This window comes from Lepidochelys olivacea (genome assembly GCF_965140295.1).
Source record: "Lepidochelys olivacea isolate rLepOli2 genome assembly, chromosome: 8".
Taxonomy (NCBI): domain Eukaryota; kingdom Metazoa; phylum Chordata; order Testudines; family Cheloniidae; genus Lepidochelys; species Lepidochelys olivacea.
In genome coordinates, this window is record NC_140418.1 from 67,398,312 (window position 1) to 67,422,977 (window position 24,666).

Here is a 24,666-nt window from a genome sequence, read left to right on the forward strand (position 1 = left end):
CTGTTCTGCAGACTACCTCTAAGAACATCTCCTAAGGGTATCTATTCTTCAGTGACCTGGGACCTAATCTGAAATGTGCTGAGCATTCAGACTCCCATTAACTTCAATGGAAATTGAGGATGCTCATCCCTGTACAAGATCAAGAGTGTGGAGCACTACCTTAGCTTGTCCCTTACATACCTATCTGTCCCTTGAAGGCAAGGGTTAGAGTATATTTTTGAGAGCAGGTCATATCAAGTATTTAGTCTTGATAGCCAGCTTCTTATTCAGGTATATTATTTAGTTGTAAAACCAGAATATAAATGTATATCTAGATATTTTCCAAATATATTATTTACCTCTCATATATTTAGGTGCACAACTATTCTGATGTACATTTTCTTCCTCAGAGCCATTATGGTACATATCACAAATACATAATTTGATACATATGGGGCCAGATCCATGGCTTTTGTAAATCAGCATAGCTCCACCAATTTACATGAGGATTTAGCCTACCATTTTGAAAAATGTACATTGTGGATACAAGTGGTTTATATCTGTTGATTTATTTGGTAAATGCACATTGAAGTGAGTAGACTTCTCCATGTAACTCCTGTTGGCATTCTCAGGAGCCACATGAATTTACGGCCAAATCCCATCCCCAGTCAATGGGACTTTGCCATTGAGCTCAATAGGAACAAGATTTGGCTCTTACGGAGTGGAGAATTATGCACACTTGTTTTAATGTGTAAAGTGTATATGTTCTTTGGAGCAACTTCCAGGTTTGTCAGATGCAAAGAACTACAATTTGAAGCTTGCATAGTTAAAAGGAAAAGAGAAATAGCAAAAGTTAAAGTTCTGACAGCAACACCAGCTTGACCACTTTGCACATAAATGTACACCAGGAAATACCACTAAACAAAATGTTGTAGACTACAATTCTATATATGGGCAACATGGCTAATGTAAAGGCACTTTCAGGACCTTGGCCTAGATCTTTAGTTGCTGCTTGGATACACACAGCAAAACGAGAGCATATACAATATCAATATCTACTGTATAGCACTTTTCATCAACAGGTCTCAAAGTGAATTACAAAGGAAGTATCATTATCTCCATTATAGATGGGGAAACTGAGGCACAGAGTGATAAAGTAACTTGCCTAATGTTACCCAGCAGGCCAAGGGCAAACTGGAACTAGAACCCAGCTCTCCTAAATCCCAGTCCAGTGCTCTATCCATTTGGGAATACTGCCTTGCTCCTCAGAGCCTGAGCTTACTTCGTGCCAGGCCAGTCCTTTGTTGTAAGTGAGAGAAGTCTCAAGAAGTATCTTCCAGGTGAAAATGAGCAGATTTTCTCTCTTATATGTGATTCTATATGCAAGAAAAAGAATAATCTCACTACAGTATAGTATTCCAGGGCAACACTAAGGAGTCACACAAACAAGGAAACTCAACGTTCAGGCTAGGTTAAAAGTTTGTTGATGATTTTGAGCTGTGTATTCTTCAGTCTTTTGCAACTTCTGTTTACTTCCAATTTGCAGGTCTTTTCACTAGTCAATTAGTATTCACTGTCAGTCAATCCTCCCTGAGGATTTCTCAGCTCTATTCCACTAGGCAAATGCATCCCTTTAATGAAAATTTGCTGATTGTCTGTCTTGACAGCTACAATGGCTACTCTGACTTTCACATATCACCTGTGTTTAAGTAATGAATTTCCATTGGCTGCTCACTGTGTCCTCTTCTCCCCCCGGGCTGCCCGCCACACACGGTAGGAGCTGAAAACAAGCAAGAATTAAGTAACAATTACTATTGCTTTTAACTCTTGATTTGAAACTGCTTACTTATGGTTTATTTTTGCATAGCTCTCCAAACTGTCTAGCTAAAAAGGCATTTAAAATATATATTGAATTGTGAGTCAGGCTATACTGCCAAGGCTGCTTATGCTGATAAAATAAATGATAATGGTCATATTTTGCCAACAGAAATATTGCCCCACAGCCTTTTCTTTCAGCGGTTTTCACCATCACAGTCTATCTGAAGGTGTGTGTATGAGGTGTAATGAAAGGACTCGGGTTCAACATAGTCAATCTCTTTTAAAAGACCCTAATATACATGTTCAAGGGATGAATCTCCCTGCCCCTTCAATTTCTCCAGTAATTAGCAGGACTTTAGAATTAAAAGAATGTCTTTGTTGTATCATTCTAGCAGGAGGAGGCTTTGTTGTCTTACATCTTAATAATTTATCATTCACTTGATAAGAATTCTAAAAGATTAGTCGATAAGAATAAACAGTCTCAGGGAGACAGCTGTTTGATGCTGACTTTGTTAATTTTGCAGCAACTAAATCAGTCTTCTGTCATTACAATTTAAGAAGCAGAATTGCAAAATCATCATTTTGGGAAAATTATTACTGCCAAATCTTTTACAAAATGACTTATATTAATTAAACCCTTTAAAACAAAACAACAACAAAAATTACAGCTCTCCTTACTACACAAGAGGGAGGAAAAACTACAAGGGGTTGGAACGTCAAAACAATCATAAATGAAGAGACTGAGCTGAAGACTCTGCTCTAAAATTAAGACAAGAGGAGAGGAAGCCAAATGTTTTGGTAAATACTCAAGCATAGTTAGACTATAGTTAGTTACTGAAACCCTGCAAGGAAGGTGTTCTAGAGAGGGGACAATCTAGTGGGTTTAAGCACAAGACTAGGAACTGGGAGTTCTTGCTATGACACCGACTCCTTCTGTGGTCTTGGACAAGTCTCGTAACTTCTCTTTATCTGCTTCCCCATCTGTAGTCTGGGATAATGGCATGTACCTACTTTGTAGGGATTATTTAGTTAATGTCAGCAGAGAACTTTGAAGGTGAAAACAGCTATGTTTTATAGACTCAATTGTTGTCATATTTAAACACAGCTGACAGTAGGGTGCAAATGTAGAGAAGCAACCTCCTAGCAGAGGCTGCTGGAAGAAGAAGCTCATTGGCCTCTAGAACTCCCCAAGGAGCAGAGTCATCCTGGCAGTTTTGAGGAAGATGCAGTTTGTGCTCTCCCTGCATCAGGGACAGATCTGTTGGCTGGTCAGAACCATGGCTCCTGCATTATTGAAGAGGCACTTTGCATGATTTCAAGTGCGAGGGCCACACACTACCCATTTTACTCACATGTGACCACTCTGAAGAGTAAGGACAACAGGATTTGAAGCTCAAAACCATAATGAACAAAGTAAGGGCCAGTACCTGATCTCAGTTGCGTTAGTGTAAATGCAGTGGAACTCCACCAAAATAAATGAAGTTACTCTAGATTAACAGTGGTGCAATTGAGATAATAATTTGGCCCAATGCATCATGAATAGGGCTCTATCAGGCCCAATATATAAGTAAGATTTCTAAAATTCTGGATTATGTTTTCTACCATTGTAAGTTAATATATTTAACAGCCCTAGCAGAAATGAAAAACAAGTGGGATTTATTTCAGAGTAGCAGCCGTGTTAGTCTGTATCTGCAAACAGAAAAGGAGTACTTGTGGCACCTTAGAGACTACTCAATTTATTTGAGCATAAGCTTTCGTGAGCTACAGCTCACTTTATCAGATGCATGCAGTGGAAAATACAGTGGGGAGATTTTATATACACAGAGAACATGAAACAATGGGTGTTAAAAGGTGGGGTTTTTTTTCCTCTCCTGCTGGTAATAGCTCACCTTACATGACCACTCTCATTACAGTGTGTATTGTAACACCCATTGTTTCTTGTCCTCTGTGTATATAAAATCTCCCCACTGTATTTTCCACTGCATGCATCTGATGAAGTGAGCTGTAGCTCATGAAAGCTCATATAAATTTGTTAGTCTCTAAGGTGCCACAAGTACTCCTTTTTTAAAAAGGGATTTAGTCATTTTCTAAATACACTGGCAAATCTTGTGACTTAACAGCTGTTTATGTTGCCTTTTTCATTATTATTAATATTTCTTATTAAGTTATGGTAATTTTAGAAGCGTGTATCATGTCAGTCAATGTTTAAAAGTAATTTGAAAACATTAAAACAAGATAAAAATGATTTCTTTCATGTTGATCATAGCCAGCTTATCAGCAATGAAATCCTCAGTCTTCATTACTGCAGCCTTCTTATACTAATTTCACTAGTGCACTAATAAAACATGACAGTTCATTCAAATAAACGTTGTGCATTGTAGAATGGAAAATTTACAGCCTGATTCTGATCCCAGCAGTGTAACTCCATTGATTTCAAAAGACTCATTCTTGATTTACACCCAAGCATGACTGGAATCTGGCCCCCAGTTTTGGTGTGCATCTGCCTATGTCTATAAGGACTTGTTTATACTGCCCAGAAGTTTGCACTACAGTTTGGAATAACAGTGCACATCAGAGTGCTGTGGTGTAATTCCCCTGTGTTGATCATACAGGCGCAAACTAAAAGGTTCCTAGTACACATTAATGTAATCCTTTTTCACGCTCCTGTAGTCCAAACTTCAGGGCGGTATAGTCACAGCCTAACTCTTTTTGGAGTTTCTGATCAGTGGATTAAATCAGACCTTCTCAGGGGAAACCGTTCTTGAGATTTATTATTTACTTATATGACTCCATCATGGAAGTATGTGAGCACCTCAGAAACATCAATTTTCCTCAAACTGTTGAGTGTAGCTGAAAGGATGAGCTAGAAGAGGCCTAAATCACCATGTGAGGGATTTGGAACCTGATAGCCCATGGTCAGGGACCAAGGCTAACTTGTGCTCTGTGCTCCTCCTGCTGAATGTGTGGGTTCTGGCATCTTTTCAGAGCAGCTGCTAGAATGTGGCCTTATTTAACTAACTTCTATTTGCCTTCACCAATATTAACCCCCCCCATTCATAATATCTGGAATTATTTACTATCAAACACTTCATTGCTTTATTAGCTAGTTAGGCATTTTCACACTATGTTTTCCAGTGTTCAATATTATCTTTGGCATAGCCAAGAAGCGTAAGTTAACACAGTAAAGAACATAATGCTGTTTACTGTGTATTACATTTAAATATCTGTGTTACTAAACTCTGGATACTTTTGTGTGCATACATTCATCTGGGTGTACAAATCATGTTACCTTCAGGTAAAATATATCTCTGACTCCCAAAGTCTCTCTGTAGTCTCTGAAGCCTTTCAAGAAACATGCACAATGTACAAGATGAATTTTATATTCAACATGTAGTTCTTTTTCTTCTTTACTGTATGTGTCAGACTGATCCTGTGACAATTTGTATTGTACAAAATGAAAACATGCCTTTCTTTCCATTCTGCTCTTGGTTCTCATGGTTGTCTTAGTTGTCAACTATGAAAACTTTCTTTCAATTAAAATGTGATCTGCAAGGCTTTCAATTTAATAATTATTGTTGTTGTTTTTTTAAAATCGTGCATGAACAAGAGAAGCACAGAAAGGAGTTCAGTCTATTGGATAGGGCACTGAACTGAGAGTCAGGATACCTGGGTTCTATTATCAGATCTTTGACTCACCTGCTGTGTGAGGTTGGGCAGATTGCTTGACCTCTCTGTGCTTCTGTTTTCACTTCTATCCCTTATCTGTCTTTTCTATTTAGATTGTTAAATTTTCAGGGCTTGGGCCATCTCTTACTATCACTTTAATTTGTATGGTCGCTATCATCTTGGGACCCTGATTTTGGTAGGGTGCTACAGTAATACAAACAATATAATATTAAAGGGCTCAATTTGTGTGGGCTGTCAAGTGCTAATGCACAACTGCATAACATCTAGAGACCTGAGCATTTTACTCAAGAAACCAAAAAAGCCACAGGAAAAAACCTACTTTTTTCCATGTATAGTTAGGATGCCAGGGCACATTCAGACACAGCAATAAGCTTTCTGCTTCTGTGTAAGTCATACTGTTAGTCTGTTAGTCTGGATTCAGCTGAGAAAGAGACAAGATTCTTGTCAATAATTCAAAGAACATTTTATGGGCCTGATTTTTAGAAATTCTGTACCTACAACAACAGTCAGATTTTCAAAAGAGCTCAGCTCCAGTTTAGGCACCAATATAAAGTGACCAGATTTAAAGAGCTCAGCATGAGTTCTTTTAAAAATCTGACCAAAGTGTCACATTGGAAGCAGTTGGGTGCTGAGCACTTTGGAAAATCTGTCCCTTATTTAGGTGCCTAAATGGGATCTGAGATCTTTTGAAAATCTGCCTTCAGTTATGGGTGCTGAGCACTAGAAAATATAGCCCTGAGCTCTTTTAAAAACCTGGCCACACATCTGTTAAATTAGAAAACCATGGGAATGATCTTTTGTTATACATATTTACATCCCTCATTGATTTCAATGGGAGCTGGCTATAACATCTGGTGATTATGACTTGTATATTATTATAAAGCATAAATATGTTTTGGGGAATGAAAAAAATCATTATCTGTTAATGGGCTATGACAAAGCTCTTGAGTGCATTTATCATCATTCTCTTTTTTGTGTTTAAAGTATGCATCTCACCCACAAAGTAACTTTTAAATTGATGACAGGTTGGGACAAATTTAGCCCTACTATAAGTGAAACAGTTCCAACTGAAATTAATGGCAGGTCCATTCTTTGTGCCAGTTCTGAGCGTGGACCACTAGATTTCATAAACCACCATTTATAAAAAGATTCCATGTGAGATAATTTTTTAACTTTTCACAGCACTTGTATCTATTTCCTGGTTTAAGGCAATAGAGGGGGTTTAGAGGCAAAATCCTGTCCCCATTAATATCAAAAGCAAACTGCCTTCAATGGGCCAGGATTTCACCCTAGCAATCAAAGACTATCTTCATTGTGGCCTGTGTAGATTATAACCTGCCTGCTCTGTTTAACTTCATTTTCATGGTGGTGGTGCTTATAATCACAGCAGCTTGGCCTCAGCAAAAGTTCTGGGAATTTAGCATCAACCAGCATCTGAGCTTGGGCTGGTATGTGCTCACTAACTGCCTTCATGATGTCACACAGGAACCATCAGAACACCACCTGGTGCAAAGAGGTGGAGGTCCAACCAAGGATACTGATGAGTCCTTTAGCAGTATATTTCCTTTACCCTTTTCCAGACGCAAAACCCTATTATAGAGGCTAGATGTATCCCTTTAAGTACAGACTATAAAAGATTCAGGGCCCCTCTGGGTGAAAGGGCCTACCTCAAACTATAAAGTATTATCATTGTTGTTAGGGATACTTATCATAAATTATTTATGGATGAGCTAAAGCAATGTCAGACACTGAGGTGAGCATGGTTAGCGCTAATGGCTGGAGCAGTGGAAGTCATGCCTACAAGTCAGGGTCAGGAGTCAAATGTGGTGTTGGAACAAGGTAAGAGTAGGGTTAGGGGCATGTCTAGAAAAAAAGCAAGGCTGAAACAGGACTAGAAAAAGGCTGGAGCAGGCCAAGGCCACTGGAGTCTGTCACCATTGTCAGACAGAGGAACATTCCAAGCCATAAAGCAACATTGAGCAGGCTGAATTATTCGTTCTCTTGTGAGGCTTTTATACCTGCCCTGAGAGTCACCAGCTCAGCTCCTGGCTTGTAGATTGACTGGAGCCTAACACAGGAATGACTCATCACTGTATGTGGCTTAATTAGGCTTTAGTTCAGGGTGACTCATCACCTCACAGTCAGAATTTGGACTCATTGGAAACACTGGATCACACACCTGGCATACCTGAATTTTCAAGACCACCCAGCCACAGCCCTTGATAGATCTTAATTTCAGTCCCCCAATTATTGCTATAGGGTGTTAGGGTTTTAGATTTCAATCATCATGTTTTGTTTATATATTATGTATTATTGCTCAGATTTTTATGTTATGTATTATTTCTTCAGATTTGCTTGAATGAAGCCAGTGTGGCAATCTACCAGAATTTTCTGCAATGACATCGTTTGCATTAAGAATAAACACCTGAGCCAAGTTTTCTGCTAGAATAACTCCACTGACTTCAGATGACTTATGCCTGCAAAGAATTTGGCCCTCTCTAGGTAAAGGTGCATTAAGATGGTCACACATTATGTGTGTATGTTCATGAATTCGAAGGGAGGTAAAACTGCCTATGATGAACTCTTTCTGTACTTAGGGGAGCAGAAAGTGTATTAGGGACACTAACAGAGTGACCTCTATCTGATAAATAATTACAGATCCATCTTAATGTCTCCAGTCCCAAGCGAAGGTCACCAAACTTAACCAACAATAACCTGCCATTCATTAAAGTTGAAGAGCATATAGGATTTTTTATTTTAAAAAGACCACTCTCAATAATCCTCTTCATTTAAAGCATTATACAAAATCACTCACTTTCATTAACAAGTGATCAGTCTTTGAATGTCTTATTTAAAACCTAGGTTATCTATGAATCATAAATGTACTTTACTACTTAGAGAATAATCTTTGATGTAGGTGGAAAAATGGACATAAAATTCTACTGCACCTCAGTTTTCTCTCATTTACGAGAAGGAGTGACAACGGAATGTTGCTGAACCAGGCTTATCTAGAAAGTATGGTAAAGGGTATTTCAGTCAGTTGTTTAGTGACATATGAATACTGCTTAGCACTTATACAGGGCTTTTCTTCTGTAGATCTCAAAGCACTTTATAGACATGGGTCAGTATTAACATCATTTTACACAAAAGGGGGTCCAGAGAGGGTAAAGGCAAAATTTTAAAAAGTAACCTCTGATGTTGTGTACCTCAATTTTGCAGTAAGTGACTGCCAAGTGACCCAGCATCTCGTAGCAAGTCATTGGCGAGCTTGGACTAGCACTTGACACCCACTCTTGTACTCTATCCATTAGACTATATTGCCCATATGGTCTGCATTTCATTACACTATGTTTCAGACCATAATTAATGTCTAGTTTTCACTCTTGTTAAAACCCAATAAGTAGTTAATTACAATTTTATACCCTGTCATATTCTACTATGAATTGTTATTAGATGTATTTATATCGATACCATTCCTGTACTGTCCAGGGGCAAAGATTACACTGCATATTTCATCATCTACTTTCAGCCAGTGAAATGTCAATAGTGTGATACACTTACTAGATGTGTAAACGTACATATTTGGGGACCTACGTGAGTCCTTAATAAAAGAAATAAAATAAAAATAATAAAAGCATGTTTTGGATTTGGGGTACACAAACACCAATAGATAATTTAACTTCAACCCGACCCACATCATTAGTGCAAGCATCAAAATGAGTGGAGTGCAGATTGGAGTTCTACGTGATCCAGTACAAAATGATCAGGGAGTCTAATGTAGCATGGTTTCAAACAAAAAAAACAAACAAAACAACCCACTAGAAATGAAGGAAACCAAAATACCAATCAAAACAGGAATAAAGGGTTTCTGACAGCTGAGAAACAAAACCATGATTTCATTTGTAACTAGATCTGGAATAACAAAGATGCAATCCCTGGGACTGCCTTGCTCGTTAGATTTCTATAGTTTCAGAGGCACAAGACTTTTTCAATTTCACTGCCTAACTTCAACAGATCCATAATAATTTTGACATTCCCTTGAAATGTCACTGAAACATTTGTTGTTTTTAGACTTCCAAAAATTCTGCATATCTTTCCAAAACCTCTTTTGTATTCTTTCTATCACCCTGAAGACTTTTTGAATTCACAGTTTGCAGCACTCCTTCCATTTCTAGTGGATTAGGACTCATTTGCGAACATTTGCCATTGACTGAAACTGACCATAGAAAGGCTCAATCTAGGAACACATTTTGTTTTACAATTTAAAAAAAAAATAAATCAGTTAAAAATACAAAAGCTCCTGAAGTCCATATACAAAAATAAAATAAAAATTCAGGTTAACAGTTTAAATAGCTTTTTTGTACTCGGAGAAATATGGCATATGCTTAGTCCATGTGACCCAATTTTTTTTAGTATTTTGAAATAAATAAAAATTAAACGGAGTACTTGTGGCACCTTAGAGACTAACCAATTTATTTGAGCATGAGCTTTCGTGAGCTACAGCTCACTTCATCGGATGCATACCGTGGAAACTGCAGCAGACTTTATATACACACAGAGAATATGAAACAATACCTCCTCCCACCCCACTGTCCTGCTGGTAATAGCTTATCTAAAGTGATCATCAAGTTGGGCCATTTCCAGCACAAATCCAGGTTTTCTCGCCCTCCACCCCCCCACACAAATTCACTCTCCTGCTGGTGATAGCCCATCCAAAGTGACAACTCTCCACACAATGTGCATGACAATCAAGTTGGGCCATTTCCTGCACAAATCCAGGTTCTCTCACCCCCCCACCCCCCTCCCAAAAACCACACACACAAACTCACTATCCCACTGGCAATAGCTCATCCAAAGTGACTACTCTCCCCACAATGTGCATGATAATCAAGGTGGGCCACCCCCAGCACAAATCCAGGCCTTCTCACCCCCCACCCCGCAGGAAAGTGAGTTTGTGTGTGTATGGAGGTGGGGGGGGGGTGAGAAGAAGAAGAATCTAAGTCTACAATAGTTCACTGTTGTAGACTTAGAACTATTAGGCTATAAATATTTACATTTAATAATTAGGCCCAATATTTTAAAACATTTATAAACATTCACTGTCTTATGTGAAGTCCTTCAGGGTAATTTCCAAAAGTCCTGCATAGCGCAGGCTCACAGCTATCTTTTTAAGGAGTCTTTTCCAAGGCCTGTTCTCCAACAGTCTTGGATGTAGCTGAATTTAGAAAATACTCTCTCCACATCACCTGAGCCAGGTGGGACACTGGGGATGCAAGAAGCAGCCTGGCTCAACATCAGAACGTTGGTGCGGTGGATTTTCCAGAATTCAAGAGGAGCAATGGAGCCATTGTCCGGGAAGGCATTGCCATGTAAGTGTGGAATTAACGTTCCAATTTTGCACCTTCTTCGTCAGAAGCCACAAAGGGGGAGGTTTTATGAGTGCACACTTTAAATTTATTAGCTGAGGCCACACCTTTACAATGAGGGTCAAACAGAATAATGACTTTCCAGAATGATGATTCGCTGTGAAAAGCTTCAGGGTACATATTGTGAGTGACCATAGTTTCCCACTTCTTTGACAGCATTTCGTAAAAACTTCTGAAAGCTTTTGGGAGGTTGTCCTGTTCAGTGACTGGCAACATAGATTCCAGGTAAGTTCATATTCATTTAAGGCTTTATGGACACAAGCTGCAACTGTTTGACTGTTTGCTAAATTTACAAATGCCAAATCTGGCAAAATGAGCGCACGCTTTTCCACAACAAAATCAAAAAATGAAAACAAAATCACCAGGGTAGGGCGGTCAAGAGCATCTGGCAATTTATCAAAAATCAAAGAACTAACTATATTTCCAGATGACTTCTCTTTAATTTTGTTGGCCAGAGCAACATCATTCTCCTCCAAATAGTTCTTGGTCAGATTAATTGAATTTGGCAAAGATTTTGCATCTAGACAGAAATTTTGTACAAAGTCCCTCAAAGGACCATCAGCAAGGCCTAGTGGCTGCCCTGAAAAGCAGAGGGCATGTATAAATTCACTTACTAGACCATGTTGGTCTCACTCTTTCTGCCGTGCCCAGAGGATGTGCTGATTCCATTGTTGCTTGTTTCTATTTTCGTCTTCTTGTTTTAGTCTTAAATGTCATTTGCTCTCCAAATGTTCTTTAATCCAGTCGGCCTGAGTGTCAACTTTGAAGCCACACTATTTGCAGCACATACACTCAGCTTCATCCTCTTCTCCTGTTTTTTTTTAAAAACTTTCGACTACTTCCTTGTGTTCTGAAACGTATTCTGATCCAGATTTTTGTTTGATTCTCATTTTAGTGTGTCAACTCTTTGAACCGTTATCTGCTATCAGCTTGAAATGTGTACGTGGTGGGTGTGAGATTCATCAGTATGTTCAGATGCTCACACACTTCAGAGCTTGTGTGCGTGCCTGTGTGTTTATTGTGCGTATCTTCTAGACTAATACATAGCATTACATCAACAGGCAGCTTTGCATATACAAACAGACTAATGTATTATCGTAATACATATATCTCATGCCATGTATTACATTTTTCTGGTAAAACATGTTATTTTTTATATATTTGAATGATTCAAAAGTGGGGTGAAAAATTAGAAAAAACCCAATAATACTTTCTGTAAGACCTGGTGTGATTTTTTTTTGGTAAAAATCAATCTAAACTGAAAACGAAGGGGCTTAGTTATTCTTATGTTTCTCAACATCAACCTGCACACAAAGGCTTTACATGTTGCCAGCCTACCCTCTAATGACCCGGGATGTGTATCTGGTCTCATATTTCATACCTTTCTAATGGTATGAGCTTTCAATCTCTTTCCTGACTCTGAACAGGGTTGGTTTAAAAAAAATAAAAATAAAAATCTGGGATTGAATCCAAATCCATCACATTGGGCCCCCTGGTTGCAAAGCCTACATGTGTAATGTTATTGTTTGTGCCCCAATTTCTAAGTCATGTCAGTAGGGGTGTATGGCCCTATTGGGGGGTGGGCTGTAAGCAATGAATCCAGAAATGGGGTGTGTTTGGGAGGGTGAGTTAAACTGAAGGAGAAGGTGATGTACTCCAACCAGGGAGTACATGATAAAGAGGGAGAAATCCCAGTTCCCTAGGACCCTCAAGTTATAATCAACAAGCTCTCAATCAGCATGAAACTGCTTATACTCAATAACAGGTGGAAATGGAGCACAACAAGAGAGCATAAACTGGGGTCCCCCTGTGGCTACAGGTTTGACAAGATCCTCTTAACCTACCCTGCTCTTGTTCTCTTTTCTCAGAGATTTAAGAATTGCTTTTAAAATTACTTAGATTCTGTGGTTTATATTGTATACTGCTGAGGGAGTGGGGTGTATTGTGAAGGAAGGGAATTGACTAAGGGCTGAAACAAGTGAATTGGTGTTTACTCTCAGAGTGAAGTTTGTTCTCTGTTGGCCAGGTAGAACAGAAGCTGAGTTTACACACTAAGCAAATCTATTTAAAAAATACCAATAACTGCATTAAAATTGAAAATACTTGTTACAATAATCTTATCTCGGCCATCTGTCTACAAAGATAAGTATTTTCATTTGCACTGTTTTCCTTCAGATTGGTGATTCTCTGTGATGCATAAATAGCATTACAAGATGTATATAGAGATGACATCATCAGCATAACATCAGCAGAACAAATATGGGCTATAGGTGTAAATATATTCACGTCCCAACCTGGCAGTTAACATATAGCACATTGGACTTTAGTTAGCACGGTCAGGTTTGACACATTCTATGTAATTACATGCAGAATGGAATGTAGAGAGATGATTCAAGCAATCTATACAGCAATCAAGGCACCATTTCAAGAAAGCATCTCTGTTAAGGAAAGCACACAAATACTTGCTTAACTTTAAGCACATGCTTAAGAGCTTTTCTAAATTGGGTCCTAAGTCTCTAGATGCTCCCAAACTAACTGAAACTACATCACAAATAAAATAAAAACCAATATGCTTCATTATTATTTTAAACATTTGTGGTTTACATCAGCAATAAAGATTTTGGTGCTGGACATTTTCTGGGGATAATAAAAAAGGCCATCAACTCCACTCATCCAGTCATTCAGCCATAATGTATTCCATGTGCTTTGATTGTAATGCACAGCTTTCAAATGAGGAATACCTTTGCATTCCTGAATATTGTGGTCATTAAATATCCCTCGCACTTTTTGTAAGAGCAGAGTAGTTCATCCTGATGGACTGGCCAAATTCCAATTTGGGGAATAACAGGCCAGATCCTCAGCTGGAGAAGATCAGCCTAGACCTAAATTCACCTTCGCAGTTTCAACTGCACAAAGTATTCTCCACTTCCTGACTTATACTGCTAATAATAAATAATTATCTCTGTTGCTTAAGGAAATATGTAATAATTGTACATTCCAAACAGTTTAAAGGTTTTTATATGTAGAGTTCATATTTACTTTGAATTTACACAACTGTTAATTTCTATTGATATTAGGTATCTCCTTATTTCAGAGAAGCATTGGATTTTTCTAATATTACTAGAAGCATCATGATTGCTAGTCGCTATAAATGTCTTTTGAAGAACTTTTTAAAAAGGAAGGGTCATATGAGAATACTCACCCATCCCTAAACACTTTCTCCCTGGGTATTTTTATTGGATTGCTCTCAACCAAAGAAGAGCATCTGTTGGAAATATTTTTAAAAAGATATTCACTGAGATACCATCTTGCAGTCTTGGCAGCTAGATTCTTTTATTCTTAACCGAGAAAACCAAAAGGCTAACTACTCCAAAGAGGAGGGTGTTCAAAACCAAACCTAGGCTCATGACCCAAGAGCAGTCTCTTCAGAGTGCTTGCAGCAGAAAATGATTCAATAGGCTTTTTCACTTTCCCTGCCTTCAGTTTCCACTGTGTAGTCCTTTAATTCAATCATTTGGGGGCTTTTCAGGAAATCTCAAAGAGGAAGTATCCAATCTCTTGCCTTTCAATTTCTATTATTCCCAGACAAAATGCTTTAAGGTGCTGTTAAGGTTGAGAATACATAGCAGTAACTTAAGGGTGAAAAACTTTACAATAATGTTGTTCTTTCTATAAAAATCCAACCATTAAAAAGCTACCAAATGTTAAGGCTGAACTTAGAAGAAACCCCAGCATTCTGAACTGCTGATGCACATATAAGGTCACTCCAAACAACTTCTACTCAACTGCCATAGCCAAGCCTGGAAAAGAATTAGAAACTCTGGGACAACGTGCAGCATATTTTTTATTTTTTGGAGGGTGGGGACTTACGACAATTCACACATCAAGGTGGAACACCTGAGATAGTGTGTATTAATCACAAAGCTACCTTAAAAGTATGGGCCGGATCCTTCACTGGTGTAAATTGCCATGGCTCCATTGAAGCCAAAGAGGCTATGCCAATTTACATCAGCTAAGAATTGGGCCCATGTTATTCTAGAAAGAACACAGTTTTAAGATAGCTGCTGCCATCCTTAGGTCAGCATTGCCCCCTTTGCATCTTAAATTAGCAGAAACCATGATGACATTACTAATTCACTAATGAACTAATTTCCAACTATGCCTTTTTCTCTCTCCGAATTGGTTATGTGCAGTAGGGCCCTAATTTAAAGCTCATTGAAATAACTCAGAGCCCTAGATCTTTGCCAAGATCTTTCAAGTAAATGTCATTTGAAATTTCTAAGACAATTTTTTTTTGGTGAGATAAGATGTGGCAAAAAAAGAAGAATTTTCACAACATGATTAATGTCTATTTTTTATGAAGGACTATATCATAAAAAACAGCTTGTCCATATCACTTTCAATTTCATCGAAAGACTGTCACAGTCACAGACTGCACATGCAAAATGTGAAGTGGAAAGACGTTTTGGACGATTTTTGAAGTTGGGGGGCAAAACCAGAACTTACAATGGATAGCAAGTCTCATAAACTTATGGATAGCAAGTCTCATAAACTGCTGCCTCCTTAGAATGCTCAGAGAAAAAGAGTCCATTCAAATACTTAATAGTTTCAATTTTCCTTCTGATCTGGTTTGTTGGAGAGAAGTTTTATGCTATATCAATTACATCCAAAAGATACACGTTAGGTTATGGATCCAGTTTAGCTCCCGTTGGAAATACTGGGGCTTTGACCTAGGTTTCAGTAGGAGCAGCATAAAATTTAAAATTCTTCCCCCAAAGTGGATAACTTTAGTACTCCACTGTTAAATCATATCATACCTTAGCTGAAAGCAAGAGGAATGCAGGCTTCCATACACACCTTTGCCAGCACACCTTAGCCCCAGTCATGGGCTGCCTCTGAGCTGCACTTAGGGTAGTCCAGGAGGGGTATGAGGGCAAAAATAACTTTATTCCACATATTGCCACCCTGATACTGGGGAGTGGGCCAATCCCTAGAGCTATTTAGATTGGCCTCAGGGATGTTCTGAATTACGTTGGTCTGCCTAGGTCTCAAAGAAGCTGGTCCAGCACCCAGGAATTGTCAGTAATCAGGGCTTTCCAGTGCTCCCCTCGTCCCCTTTCTGTAGGCCAAGTGCCTTACACAGGAGGGCAGGAATGGGGTGGCATAGAGCTCCCACCTGGGAGATTGATTAAGCTGCCATGGCATAGGATAGGACTGGAGCCCCTGTTTCTAGCTTCAGCAGTACTGCTGTTCCAGAGTTGTGTCTCTCCTAACCAAAGGGTGGTAAAGATGCCATATTGTTTGAGCACTATAATCCCATAGAGACTTGATTAAATCTTCAAATTTCTTTCTTATCATTTAAATGTAGATGCTCAGGTGTCATGCTGAGGGGTGAAGTATAAGAATCTAGATAGATAGGACCTATAGAGAGAAATAATATAGATATTATTTATATGGTTATTCATTATTATTAGTTGTATCATTGCAATGTAGCCCAGAGGCCCCAGCCATGATTGGCCCCTTTCTTCTTGACACTGACACATCTCATGACATAGTCCATGCCCCAAAGCTCATACAATCTAAGGTAAATAATAGATTTTAGTTCAGTTGGCAACTTGGTCTTCAGAGATAAAGGGCTTAATTAACTCACTGCTGCACATTGTCTCTAAAATTGATCTTTTGCTAAAATCCTTGGATGGCGTATTAGAAGGCTCCCCAGATGGAAATTACTAAATCAGTTTTATATATTAATTCTTCGAATACTGTTTTTACTGGCTGCTTGTTCATCTCTGATCAAATAATCTTATGAAAATAAATGTGTGTGTCCATAAACTTGATACCAGGCCATATAGATGAACTGGAGTCACAGACAACTTCCACTTAGTACAAAACTGTTTCAGTCCAGATGATCAGAGTTGATAAATAGAGACCTTATCACTATCTATCATTGCATTATCACTGACTTTTCTATATAATAGACCTGCGCAAATCTTTCAGAAAAGTTCCATGTGAGGTACATTTCATCTGATTTGTTATTTGTTATTCAGCCCAAGTTTGCTGAAGTTTAGAATCTTCCAATAAGCCTGCGATGAATTTCAGATGTACTAGGGTTGAAATTCCAGATTCAGGCCACTGATCCATCTCCCGAACAAGAACTGGGACTTTCCATTGTCTTTTGCAGTCTTCTGGTGTGTTTAGGGGATTTTCTTACCTTCAGTCTGCTGGTCTAGATTCACAGATACGAAGGTCAGAAGGGACCATTATGATCATCTAGTCCGACCTCCTGCACAATGCAGGCCACAGAATCTCACCCACCCACTCCTGCGATAAACCTCTCACCTATGTCTGAGCTATTGAAATCCTCAAATTGTGGTTTAAAGACTTCAGAGCAGAGAATCCTCCAGCAAGTGACCCGTGCCCCATGCTACAGAGGAAGGCAAAAAACCTCCAGGGCCTCTTCCAATCTGCCCTGGAGGAAAATTCCTTCCCGACCCCAAATATGGCGATCATAAACCCTGAGCATTGGGAAAGATTCACCAGCCAGATACCCAGGAAAGAATTTTCTGTAGTAACTCAGATCCCACCCCATCTAACATCCCATCACAGGCCATTAGGCCTATTTACCATGAATATTTAATTACCAAAACCATGTTATCCCATCATACCATCTCCTCCATAAACTTATCGAGTTTAATCTTAAAGCCAAATAGATCTTTTGCCCCCACTGCTTCCCTGGGAAGGCTATTCCAAAACTTCACTCCTCTGATGGTTAGAAACCTTCATCTAATTTCAAGTCTAAACTTCCCAATGACCAGTTTATATCCAGTTCTTGAGTCCACATTGGTACTGAGCTTAAATAATTCCTCTAGTGTCTCCAGCTGGCCCCCTTCATTCTTTAAGGGCAGACAGCTGACCCACACCTCTATCTTCTGTTTTAGGGTGGGGAGAAGGTAAGAGTTAGAACAGATTCCCTAGTACTTCAATAGATTCTGGGGTGCATGAGGACTCTGGACAGGGCTATGGGTAATAAAACTGGTGGTGACAGGATCAACAGCAGGATTTACAGTAGTGTGGCTGTTGAATGGGGGTAGGCAGCCCACTATCTATCAACCAATTTATTTGATTTATATAAAGAAGTTTATGGTTCTTTGCCAGTTCCCACCAGATATAGAAGATGGGAGAACAGCCTAGCCCTCTGCTCCTAAAACAACCGGCAACGGGGTTGGTTGCAGGCCAGTAAGATATACCAGAATATTCTAAAATGTATAAAAGCGTGTGCTGGGAGCTGCAGGGAGTTGGATGATCCAAAAGGAAAGGGAGATCTTGGCTCAGGGTTTCAGGCAGAAGCCATGTGAAAACTGGTGACTTGTAATAACCTTGCAATCCAGCTACAACATGTTAATCAACCTCACAGTACATTAAAGAGTCAATTTTATCTGTGCATCAATCTTTCTCAAAATAAGATGGGAAAAACAACATCGCAGCAAGACAGCCCAGAAAAATAATTAATATGCAGTATTAAATCTCTCATAAGTGAAGAGTAAGGAAAAAGAAAGCTCAGTCATTACATTGGATTTAATTTGCTGAGGGAAACAGCCTTCACACCTGAGCCACAGTCACAGCTTGGTATTCTCTCAATTAAATCCATGCTTGTCTAAAGCAATGAGAGTTTGGAGGACAAGATCAGGGCACATGCTAATGAAATGCCCTTGTTCTGCAGGGAATTAGGCAGAAACTATTACAAGGAAGGAATCACATAATCTGTATCTAAAATTCTCTCTTAAGGAAGCATTATAAAATCTTATTGAATATCAGATGTGAGCCACACTATTGATAATATAAATCAGGGAGTATTAGTGGTTTCAACTTCAGTTTCAGAAGTACCCGAAAAATGATCTTGGCATTTTATTTAAATAGTGAAAAATCCGTAGTCTGTAGATTTAAATGTTTCATTAGATGAATCCACAACATATGTATATTTTCCAATTTATAGTACTTTAAAAAATGTACATTTGTTCTTTAGAGGACACTCACTAAAGGCTATCTCATAAGACATGTGTACAGTATTTTGATTCTTAACTCTATTGGAGTCCAGTCTGATTGGAAAGGAAAAGACCTGCTGCATTCTGGTGCCCAGCTATATCTGCAGCTCTGCCCAACATGGAGTATGTCTTTGGTCATGTCAAACTGCAGCATTAGGGCAACAAACCACTGAAACAAGTTATTCTGCTAATAAATTTTTTGTGCCAGGTCATTAAAATTTTTGACACTGTCACTTAGAGGTTGGAACTTCCAGAATTTCCAGAAACTTGCTGGCACTTACCATATAGGTGGAAGGTAACTTGGTGAGAGTGATCATAGATTTCATGATTCTAAGCAAAGGAAGGAGTGAGAGCAGCAGAATAAGGACAATGGACTTCAAAAGCAGACTTTAACAAACTCAAAGAACTGGAAGGAAAGGTCCCACGGGAAGAAAATCTAGGGAAAAAAGGAGTTCAGGAGAGCTGTTAGTTTCTCAAAGACAATATTAAAGGAACAAGAACAAACTATTCTGAGGTGAAGGAAAGATGGGAAGAACAGTAAGAACACAATATGGCTATATCAGGAGCCCTTTACATTACCTAAACAATAAAAAAAGAATCCTGCAGAAGGTGGAAACATGGACAAATTGTGAAGAATAAGGACAGAAGAATAGTACAAGCATGTAGGGACAAAATCAGAAAGGTTAAGACACGAAATGAGTTATCTCCTTTGCTAGATGTAAGACAATAAGAATAGCTACAAATAAGTTAAGAGCAAGCAAAATATGAGAAAGTGTAGGTCAACTATTTGTGGGAAGAAGAGCTAATAACAGACAAGACAATGTGTATTTTGCTGCAGTTTTCACTAAAAAGGTTAATTGTAATCAGATGTATAACACAATTAGTTTTAACAATGAAGGCAAAGGAACACAAACGAGAATAGGAAAAGAACAGGCTAAAGAATATTTAGATGAATCAGAAGTATTCAAGTTGGCAGGGCCTAATAAAATTCACCCTGGGGTATTTAAGGAACCAACTGAAGCAATCTCAAAACCATTAATGATTATCTTTGAGAACTTATGGAGAATAGGTGAGGTCCCAGATGACTGGAGAAGGGCAAACAGTACCTGTGTTAGAAAGGGGAACAAAAGGGATCCAGAAAATTATAGACTTGTCAGCCTAACTTTCATCTATGGAAAGATACTGGAAAAATTATTGAACAATCAGTTTGTAAGCACTTAGAAGATAATAGGGTGATAAGAAATAGCCAACATTGAATAGTCAAGAACAAATCATGCCAGATCAGCCTAATTTCCTTCTTTGATAGGGTTACTGGTCTAGCAGATGTGCAGGGGGAGAGGAGGGAGAAGATATGGCAGATCTTGATTTTAGTAAGGACTTTGATGCATTCCCACAAAACATTCTCATATGCAAACTAGGGAAATGTGGTCTAGATAAAATAACTATAAAATGAGTGCACAACTGTTTGAAAAACCATATGCAAAGAGTACTTGTCAATGGTTTGCTGTCAAACTGGGAGTATATATCTAATGGGATGCCACGGGGGTCTGTCCTTGGTGTGATACTATTCAATATTTTCATAAATGAAACTTGGGTAATGGAATGGAGCATATGCTCATAAAATTTGCAGATGACACCAAGCTGGGAGGTGTTGCAAGCACTTTGAGAGACATGATTAGAATTCAAAAATACCTTGACAAATGGGAGAATTGATTTGAAATCAACAAGATGAAATTTAATAAAGAGAAATGAAAAGAACTGCACTTAAAGGAAAAATAAAATGCACAAATACAATATGAGAAATAACTGGTTATGCAGTAATACTGCAGAAAAGGATCGGGGGGTTATAGTGGATCACAAAATCAATGAGAGTCAACAATGTGATGCGATTGCAAAAAAGTATTATGTCATTCTGGGCGAATGTGCAGCCTGCCTCAGGTGGCATGTGATTAGGATTCATTGCCAAATTTGGTCCGCCAGTTGGATCATTAGCTTCCCTGGCTTGGGATGGGTAGTGACGGGGAGTGCGACGTGAACGATGATCCATGCCCTCCGCCCCATTCCGGGGTGCATTAACAAGAGTGTCATATATAAGACACCAGAGGTAATTGTTCCACTATGCCTGGCATTGGCATGGCCTCAGCTGGAGTATAGTGTCCAGTTTTGGGTGCCACAAGTTAGGAAAGATGGGCTTAATCTGCAGCTAAGGAGATTTAGGCTAAATTAATCTTACCAGGGGAGGTTGTGGAATCCCCATCATTGAAAGTTTTTAGGAACAGGCTAGACAGACATCTGCTAGGGATGGGCTAGGTATACTTGGCCTTGCCACAGAATGGGATGATGGACTAGATGACATCTAGTCTTTTTGAGCCCTACGTTTCCATGATTCTGCGAATAGTTACTAACACAGATAGCTAAGAACATAAGAAAGGGTAAAGGTACCCTTTACTGAGATCTCCGAGCTGAAGGTATGCAAAACATTCAGCTACATCTTCAACTATACTCAAAATCAGCCTTGGTGCGACTTTGAGCTGTGGTCATGTACTGGCAGTGGTTTTCCTGAAATGTGTCTGTGTTCAGACCACAGTCTTTTCTCTCTGGATATAAACTTTATTTTATTCTCTCTGGATGTGTGTGAACTTTGTGAAGCTGCTGTTTCTCAGTGTATTTGAGTTCAAATGAGGGTAGTTGGACAGTCACATGGTAGTTTGCATTCTGGTAACTGGTCCACTTTAGTTTTCGAAGTACTGGTGCAAATTGATATGAAGTTATTCAAACCCTATAAACTCAAACCTTGACCAAAGGTCTTCTATGCCATTTAACCATGGAAAAGCCTGATTTGTTGAAACTGAACTTTTTCAAAAACTTTGGGGTTTGAAAACCCATATGAACTGGTTCTAGTATTAAAGAAATCAAAAACTCATTCTACGCCAAAGATGTAAGGTTTTGTCCAGCTCTGCTCAACCTCTTCTTGCTCAAAAGTACTGGCATTTACTGACCTGTTTCAGCTAATTTTAATCATCCTCCTGCTTTCTTGCCATAGTGTGTGCTTTGAGTTCCAACCGTGATAACAAGTCTTGAGAAAACTATCAAAAAACCCTTGAGTTGCTATAGAGGTTAAAGTTAATGGGACGGCTTTGATTTGTGCCTCTGACAAAATTATAAATTGAGCATTTTTTGATCTAGAAAGTCATAAACCTCAAAATTAAATATTAAGAGGGGAGAAGTATAACTACACATTTCAAGACTCTAGGATGAGACTCAGAACCTGATACTGATTTCATTTACATGCGTTAAATCAGAAATAACTCCACTGAGCTCAATGGAGTTACATCACTGTAAAATTAGTGTGAGATGAGAATAAGGAACATGGTATTCAGTTCAGTGCATTTTTAAAATCTCTTATTTCAGTGGGAATCATAGAATAAGAAAAATTAGAGATGAAAAAGACCTGATAGGCCAATTAATCCAGCCCCTTGCCAGTTAAGGATTTCTCCATAGTGCTTTATTTAGTCTAGTTTTAAAGTTCTAAATGACCTCAGTCCTCATTGTCAAGATATTTTTCCTGATATTCACCTGAAATTTCCCATGTTCTTTATTTTATCCCCAACTTCCAGTTATACCGTTTTATACCATCCCACATTTTCCCTCTCCATTCTTGGTGTTCAGACAAGTGCTAATATTGAAACCCTTCCCCACCCGTTGCCATGCCTGAACTTTGAATGTTTCAGATAATCCATGATATGGATCTGGGAGAGCAGAGTTCTGTTTTTCAAAACACAACTCTGACAGATAAGATTTTGCTAAGACAAATTAACAATCATCCTATCTTGCATGTATCTAGTACTTACATCGTTCACATTTGCCAATATGCCCCCATCACAGACACCTCAATCACAGTATACAGATAAAAGTAACTTGAAAGATTAAAAATATCTTAGTTGTTCTTTTCGGAACTCTTTCCACTTTGTCTGTAATGTCTGGTTCTGAGGTTCCTCATATTAAAAACACAATATTTTAGGTGAAGTCTTACTACATGAATACATTCTATGCTCTGTGATGTGATACCTCTCCGCATGCAAGTCAAAGTGGCACTGGCTTATTTTTTTTCTGCTTCCATGCAGGTTGAAATCATACTAATTTGTTTTCTTCTTTCACCTCTATGCCGCCTCCTTTCACCACTAGGACCCTTTCAGCATTACTTCCCATTGAATATCTTTTGGATTCTCTGTTTCCAAATGCGTTAGGGTTCAAGCCTCCTCACCACTGAGGGTTTTTATTTTAAGATGATCCTAACATGACAGCAATGAAAGTTTACACTCTTAAAATAAAAGGGAAAATTATAAAACCTCCAGGAAATTATTATTATATATTTCAGTCTCCATAGGTTTGCACAAGTCCAGCCTGTGTCTGTGGTATCCCGTTGGTGATTATTTCATGTATTTTGCTTGATCTCAACTAGCAGTGCTTAGCATAATTTTGTGAGACCCTGAAAATAAGCATATATAAGACAAATGGAAGTGTTTTAAGGTCCTTGGTAATGTTGAGATTGCTGTGGTTCGGCAGTCTGATCAGCGATTGTCCCTATCTGAGTCTGCAGGTTTAAATGTGCGAAGGTAAGTATAGTAATGAATAGATGGGAGAAACTTGGCAAAAGAGAAGAGGATATAAAAAAAGTCTCCAAGTGATGAAATACTTGGAATGCAAATGGACTTAATGATCCAATTTAAAAGAGAAAAAAATTAATTAAAAAAACTCCAAAATTCTAATATAATTGTCATAGAAGACATACATCTCCCTAAACCAGAATATGAAAAACTGAGAAAGGAATGGATGTGAGAGGGATTTGCTGCTCTGTGTAAATCTAAATGACAGGGATAATGATTTTAACAAGAAAAAGCTTACCTTATTAGGCAATAAAGTTTATTCTAGATAAAGAAGGAGGATGGATTGTAATACCAAGCTCAGTAAATGGTATGACTGTAGTCCGAACCAAGATTGATGCTCTCAGAAAAAGAACTAAAAACTACATCAGCAACAGGACTGTACAAAAATAAAAATGTGTAGATTGCAGAATTTGATATGACAATGGGTGGCATGATTTGGCAGTCCTCAGTTTCCTCCCAAGTTATTTCAATGAAATGGCAAGGTGTCACTAAAAACATGCAAAACCATGAATTTCCAAATTTCCAATGCACAGACCTCCTTGTTAAAAAATATGTCCATTTTCAATAGAGGATGGGCTTTTTTGGCTAAAAAATCAGAAAGATACAATTTTTGAATAATTTTGCATTGTGTTCTAACAATTTTACCCAGCTTTAATGAATAATCTAATGCTGACATTGGTATCTTTTACCATAAAGAAGGCATTGCTTCCTGGTTTTGATGCAGGTAAGCACTCACGACTCCAGCTGTAGTCAATGGAATCTTCAGGTGCTTACCAACTCTGACAATAAGACCTTAGGAGTGCCAAGCTGGACATACAAAATGAGGAGGCAACTCTGAAAATGTTGTCCTTAATGCATTAGAGATGGGAATTAAATTTGATACTAAGAAAACAGGCTGATTGTCAAATACAACTCATGAAGACTGGCAATCAGTTTCTGAATATACAAGAAGCCGTGCTACATCTGGTTATTTGTTCCAAATACAGTAAAACTTTTTATACCAATTTTACTATACTCCTGTTAAATTAGTCTCCCTGAAGATCACCA